We start from the raw sequence: 6,785 nt of genomic DNA on the forward strand, positions 1-6,785 counted from the left end.
GTGTGAATAATTGAATACAAAGGACTAGTAATCTAACATAAGTATTGGATTCTGCCATACAGCCTCAGGGCGGGTTTAAGTCCTCTATTCTTTTGCCTGCAGGTGGGCTGATGCATGGTTTTTCTCACCTCCTCCTCAAGGTACCTAAAATACTTTCGTTTTGTCTCTATAAGACTTAAGATCCACATTCATGTTAGCTGTAGCACATTTTAGCTATGTACACAGTTCATTCATTTTATAGGCTACACACGTCGTACACTTTGTACACACTGAATTTTGATTCTCCCCTACTGATTTATGCCCCTGAACAGGCAGTTAACCCACTGTTCCTAGGCCGTCATTGAAAATAAGAATTTGTTCTTAACTGACTTGCCTAGTTAAATAAAGGTAAAATAAATACAAATAAAATAAAAATAGCCTATAGTTACATACATGCATATCAGCCATTTGTAGTCTAATAGTATGTGTCCACTCCACGCCTGTTCCCAACATGGGAGCATCTATTCAAAGTTACATTTACAAGGAAACATACAGAGCCTCCTACCCTTTAAATTATTCAACGCGCACACCAGAAAGACGGACGTGTTCCCCCTTTGGACGTGTTCCCCCTTTGGACAATTTTGTATTTGTTCTCATAGTTTCCTAACCACAAACCAATCAGTTATTCTTTGGATTGCTGGCTTGGCTATAAAAATTTGATTAAAACGACAAGGGGTAGCAAGTTGGGTTTGAGTCGCTCCCAAAAGACACTCACGTTTGTTGTCTAGTATGTCTCAGCTCGAGGCATGCTCTGGCTGCCCTCGCTTGAATCAGGTCTTGTGCGGGACTAGGGAACGGTGTCAGTAACAGTGGCTTGCCATTGGCTGGCATTGTTCCTCTAGTCCACAGGTTATCTTGGCAATCGTGTAGTATTCTTGTGGAAGCTTCGTGTTTCCGATAGGGACTTCTTCCCCCAGATGTCAGTACCTCGGCTGAGTCCTCAGTTGCAGGACGCGGGATGGATTGGGTCTTTGGTTGGAGCAAATGTCTTGTGTGCCTGGCCCGCTGGGCGTGGTACATGCTATAGCTGCCCTCGCTCAACCCGGCTCCTGTGGCTCTGTTGCCATTACAGGAGGCTACTCGAAGGTAGAGGGCGGCCAAATTGGGTGGGTACTCCCGGCTGCCTGGGTCAGGCACCACTTGCCTCTCTTCCCAGACTTTGTCCATGAAGGGTCTGGTCCCACCTCTGTGAGATGGTCCTACGTAGACTTTCAAGACCAGGCTAGCTAAACAAGCACTGCATAGCATGCTAACCAGGTTAGATAACTCACCAATGCGAGCCAGCTGCTGCTACTAGCTATTCCTGCCTCCCCACAGTGGAAATGCTTGTGTAGCTCTCTTGTTCAGTCAATTGGTTATTCTAAACTGACCTCACGGTGCTGTGTTCAAAGAGATTTTCAAGAACAAAGGAAGACGCCACCCACGCTACTTCTTCGGCTAGCTTTGTGCTAGCTCAGTTTTGGCTACTAGCCAGGTAGCTGGCTACTAACTTAGAATGAAAGCCTCATGGCTAACATTGGCTAGCATACAGTAATAACTTCTGGTGAATGAAGCTTACTAGCTTTCCACCCGGAGTTATGGCAACCCATTCCTATTTTAAATTCCTGGAGTTGGAGGGAGTGGAGGAAGGAGGGTCTTGTGTGAGGAGGGTCTTGCATGCACCTTCGATGAGGGAGCAGCCCCCGAGCACTCGGGTAACCCCTGGAGTGAGGAGGTGAGCACAGGTCTGAGCCACCAGTGCTCCCCTCCCTAAAAATATTATTGCGACAACATTGCCCCCATGTTTGGTTACATCTGAACGGGATTCTAGATCAGCCATTGTCGGAATCCCCAGTGCCCATGGAGGCCTAGGCTTCATTCAGGAATTACAGTCTCAAAGAAGCATAAGGTATGTTGGAAGTTTATCCATGTTTGATGCCCCCTCTGTTACCCTGAGTTCCATGGTGCTCACAGGGTTCAAGGGGCATTTCTCCCCAGGGTGAGAGTAATAAGACAAGCAACTCGCTCTCTGTCCACAAGGAGGCACCCCGCCTCCATAGGTGGCTCATTACTGGGATGCATTACGGATTCCTGCCTGTAGCTCACTAGTCCCAATGAGGTGCCTAGTGATACAGGTTATGGACTCTATAGGCGATTGGTTGTTGGTCGCAGAGTCAAGGGAACAAGCAGGATTGGAGACGACCATGCTATTATCCCACACACACTTTCTGTGCTTCGTAATGAGCTGTCGCTCTCCAGCTCAACGCTTTTGATGCCTGGGAATTGGATTACAATTACAAATCGCCCATCTGTTAAAACAGAAGGGGTCTGTTTTTCAGAGCTGTCTGTCCCATTTCCAGCTAGATACTAATAAGCTTTGTGGCCAGTACCTATGACTGGTGGGTATGATAACCTACATGATAACGTTTTTTTCCCCCCTGGGTCTATTTTTGCATGCGTGCGGGCGGTTACCTGCTGCTTACCTGGACGTATCTTACTGCCAAAACCGAGTAAGGCTTGTGGTGACGAGTGCCCCCAAGTGGCACTGCCAATCGGGGTATGTCACTGATTGCCGGAGCCCTTGTACCTAGAGTGGGGCCGGGCTTCAGGCCAAACTTGGCGCATAAACCCCTTGTTTCAACCCCTAGTTTCACAGTGTTCACAAGTGTCAAAAACTGTTGTCTCCCACATGTGAGTTCATTGAAAAGAATACCTTCCCCACATTCAGACACACGGTTGTCAAGAGTGGTGGAAATGGAAAGATAAACCATCTCTCCCAGTCCACAAGTTGGCATCCCTCCCTTTCAGATGGCACTTTACAGGAGGCTCGCTGTCTGCAGTGTCACCCTGGATCATGTAACAGTGACATCGGGGTACAGGATACAATTATGTGTCCCCCACGCTTCAGCATCATCACGTCGACTCTGCCCAAGGCCTCAGCGCCTGTTTTGAAAGAGGAAATATCTTCCCATCCCCAGAAGCAGGGAATCCGAGTGGTTCCTATGTCGAAGATCCAGGATGGATGATACAGCCGGTATTTCTTGGTTCCGAAAGGGGATGGGACTTTGCGTCCTATTCCAAACCTACCTGCTCTCACCAAGCACCTCAGAGTCTACAAATTCAGAATGCTCACGAACCGCCGGCTATTACAGTCGATTGGCTGGTGGCAGCAGAGTTGAGGGAGCAAGCAGTGTTACACACATCCATGCAACTGTCCCGTATTCATTCTCTAGGCTTCATAGGAAACCAGAGAAAGAGGTGTCTAACTCCATCTCAGCTTATTCCATTTCTGGGTCTCGAGGTAGTCTTGATTCGGGGGTATAGAGGCAACTTGATTCGGGGGTATAGACAGTGGTGCGGAGTGCACTGCATATCATTTACCTGGAGCTCCTAACTGTGTATCTGGCTCTCAGACCCTCCTAACCTTGGCTCGCTGGGGAGCAGTGCGCACATGCTCTCGCTTCGGGGTCCCACGTCCCAATTGCATCAACTCCGGTGCAGATCATCTATCCAGGGGGGCCCTCTCTCCCAGGAGTGAAGGCTACACCCCTGGGTGGTCTCCCAGAGATGGCAAATGTTTTCAGGGCTAACATAGATCTTTATGCATAGCGAGTAAACACACATTATCGTCTGTTTTTTTCTCAAAGAGGGACCTGAGTGCTCCATTGTGAATGGACACAATGGCACTCCAGTGGCCTCAGACCCTCCTTTACACATTTCTCGTGTGGAGTTGATTCAGCCGTTTGGAGAGGGTGCGCCTGGAGAGCTTGCCGTTGATTCTTGTGGCTTATCATTGGCCCTATGGGCCCTGGTCAAAAGTAATGGAAACAGGGTACCATTTTGTAATGAAGGGAATAGGGTGCCATCTTGGATGCAGACAAAGTAGAATAATGCCAAAGCAATCAGAAAATGAGTCAACAACATTTATTTATGATTGAACGATGTGTGGTATTATGTACATCCATCCCTGGATTTGCAGATTTGTTTTGTTAATCATACTTTTGAATGCAATATGACTCACCCATGTGCAGTCGCTGTGTGTGTGTGTTGTAGAATGATTGGAAACATGAATCCCAATTAATTATATTAGTGGAGCTGTGGTTATTTTCACACCTCTACAGTTGTGAGGGTATAGATTATGAGTATTCTATTTTTTATTGTTAATTTCACTTCTGTTTATTACCTATTCCGCTTGCTTTGGCAATGTAAACATGTTCCCCATGCCAATATAAGCCTTTTGAATTTATTTGAATTGAATTGAGTGGAAGGGGAGAAAGGGGGAAGAGAGGGGGAAACGGGGAGTCTGAGTGAGAGGTACAGAGAGGGGAAAGAGGCAGGGTAAGTTGAAGTGAGAGAGTGGAAGAGAAAAAGGAGAATCTAGCACAGCAGGAGTGAGTTTGTAATTGGCAAAGTAAAGAGAGAGAATGTAAGAGAAAGATAGAGGATAAAAGCAGGAGAGAGAAACCAGAAAGAAGCAGACAGAGGAAGAAAGAAAGAGAAAGTAGGGAGAGAGAGGGAGGGAGGGAAGAGTATAGAAAGAGAGACAAACAATGAGAAAAATAGCAGACGGAGAGAGAGAGAGAGAGAGAGAGAGGGTGAGAGAATGAAGGAAAGAAATAGGGAAAGTAGAGGGAGGACTCGGCACAGCAGGAGAGTGACTACGTGATTAGCCATGTAAATCCCTCAGCCCAACTGGAGCATATATTAATACCTAAAGAGATGTCAGACCACACACACACATGATGATGCATATACAAAGAGACACAAAGAGACCGACTCGTTATTACCTAGATAATTAGTGAACACTCAGTGACCAATTTACATGCTAAGCATACTCGTACTGACACACACACACACACACACACACACACATGATGTATATACAAAGAGACACAAAGGGACCGACTTGTTATTACCAAGATAATTATTGAACACTCAGTGACCAATTTACATGCTAAGCATACTCGTACTGACACACACACACACACACACACACACACACACACACACACACACACACAAACCGACACAAACATAACAGTATACACATACGTGTTAGTCATGTGACAATAAAGAACCCTTACAATACACAACAAAAGCCACTGCACTTGATCTGTACCACAGATTGACACACACACACTCACACAAGCGCGTACATAATTACACAACTTCACACAGTGGGCAATTTTTTAGGTACACCCATCTAGTACTGGGTCTGACCCCTCCTTTCCCTCCAGAGCAGCCTGAATTATTTGGGGCATGGATTCAAGGGACCTAACGTGCGTCAGGAAAACATTCCCTGAAACCATTACACCACCGCCACCACCCTGTACCGTTGACACCAGGAAGGATGGGGCCATGGACACCGACTCTACCATCAGCATGATGCAACTGGAACAGGGATTCATCAGACTAGGTAATGTTTTTCCACTCCTCATTTGTCCAGTGTTGGTGATCGCGTGCCCACTGGAGCTGCTTCTTCTTGCTTTTAGCTGATAGGAGTGGAGCCCGGTGTGGTCGTCTGCTGCAATAGCCCATCCGAGACAAGTTGTGCGTTCTGAGGTGCCATTCTGCACACCACTGTTGTACTGTGCCGTTATTTGCCTGTTTGTGAACCGCATGTTAGCTTGCACAATTCTTGCCATACTCCTTCGACCTCTCTCATCAACAAGCTGTTTTCGCCCACCGGACTGCCGGATGTTTTTTTGTTTGTCGCACCATTCTTGGTAAACCCTAGACACTGTTGTGCATGATAAGCCCAGGAGGCTGGAGGTTTCTGAGATACTGAATCCAGCGTGCCTGGAACCGACGATCATACCTATCCAGAAGCTGTGTGCCAGAAGAAAAAATAACTTATCCTGGCCATGAAAGCTACCAGAGCACATAGGGATACTGCTTAAATCCGCTGTGACAGGATCATTGTCCACCCTCACTTCCAAAAGCCTGGAAAGAATGAGAGAGCCAAGCCTATCGGTTCGTAGCTTCAACCCCGCAGCACACACACACACTTACACACACCAACTGATTAATGGACTGCTGAATGTTTTTGTTTTCTCTTGCTTTGTTTGATCTTTTCCATATTATGTCTATCTCTGAGAAGCTACCCAGGAAAGGCCTGAAAATTGCCCATATTAATATGCAGTGGGGCAAAAAAGTATTTAGTCAGCCACCAATTGTGCAAGTTCTCCCACTTAAAAAGATGAGAGGCCTGTAATTTTCCTCATAGGTACACTTCAACTATGACAGACAAAATGAGAAAAGAAATCCAGAAAATCACATTGTAGGATTTTTTATGAATTTATTTGCAAATTAGGGTGGAAAATAAGTATTTGGTCACCTACAAACAAGCAAGATTTCTGGCTCTCACAGACCTGTAACTTCTTCTTTAAGAGGCTCCTCTGTCCTCCACTCTTTACCTGTATTAATGGCATCTGTTTGAACTTGTTATAAGTATAAAAGACACCTGTCCACAACCTCAAACAGTCACACTCCAAACTCCACTATGGCCAAGACCAAAGAGCTGTCAAAGGACACCAGAAACAAAATTGTAGACCTGCACCAGGCTGGGAAGACTGAATCTGCAATAGGTAAGCAGCTTGGTTTGAAGAAATCAACTGTGGGAGCAATTATTAGGAAATGGAAGACATACAAGACCACTGATAATCTCCCTCGATCTGGGGCTCCACGCAAGATCTCACCCCGTGGGGTCAAAATGATCACAAGAACGGTGAGCAAAAATCCCAGAACCACACGGGGGGACCTAATGA

Source organism: Oncorhynchus mykiss, chromosome 21 (genome assembly GCF_013265735.2).
Source record: "Oncorhynchus mykiss isolate Arlee chromosome 21, USDA_OmykA_1.1, whole genome shotgun sequence".
Taxonomy (NCBI): Eukaryota; Metazoa; Chordata; class Actinopteri; order Salmoniformes; family Salmonidae; genus Oncorhynchus; species Oncorhynchus mykiss.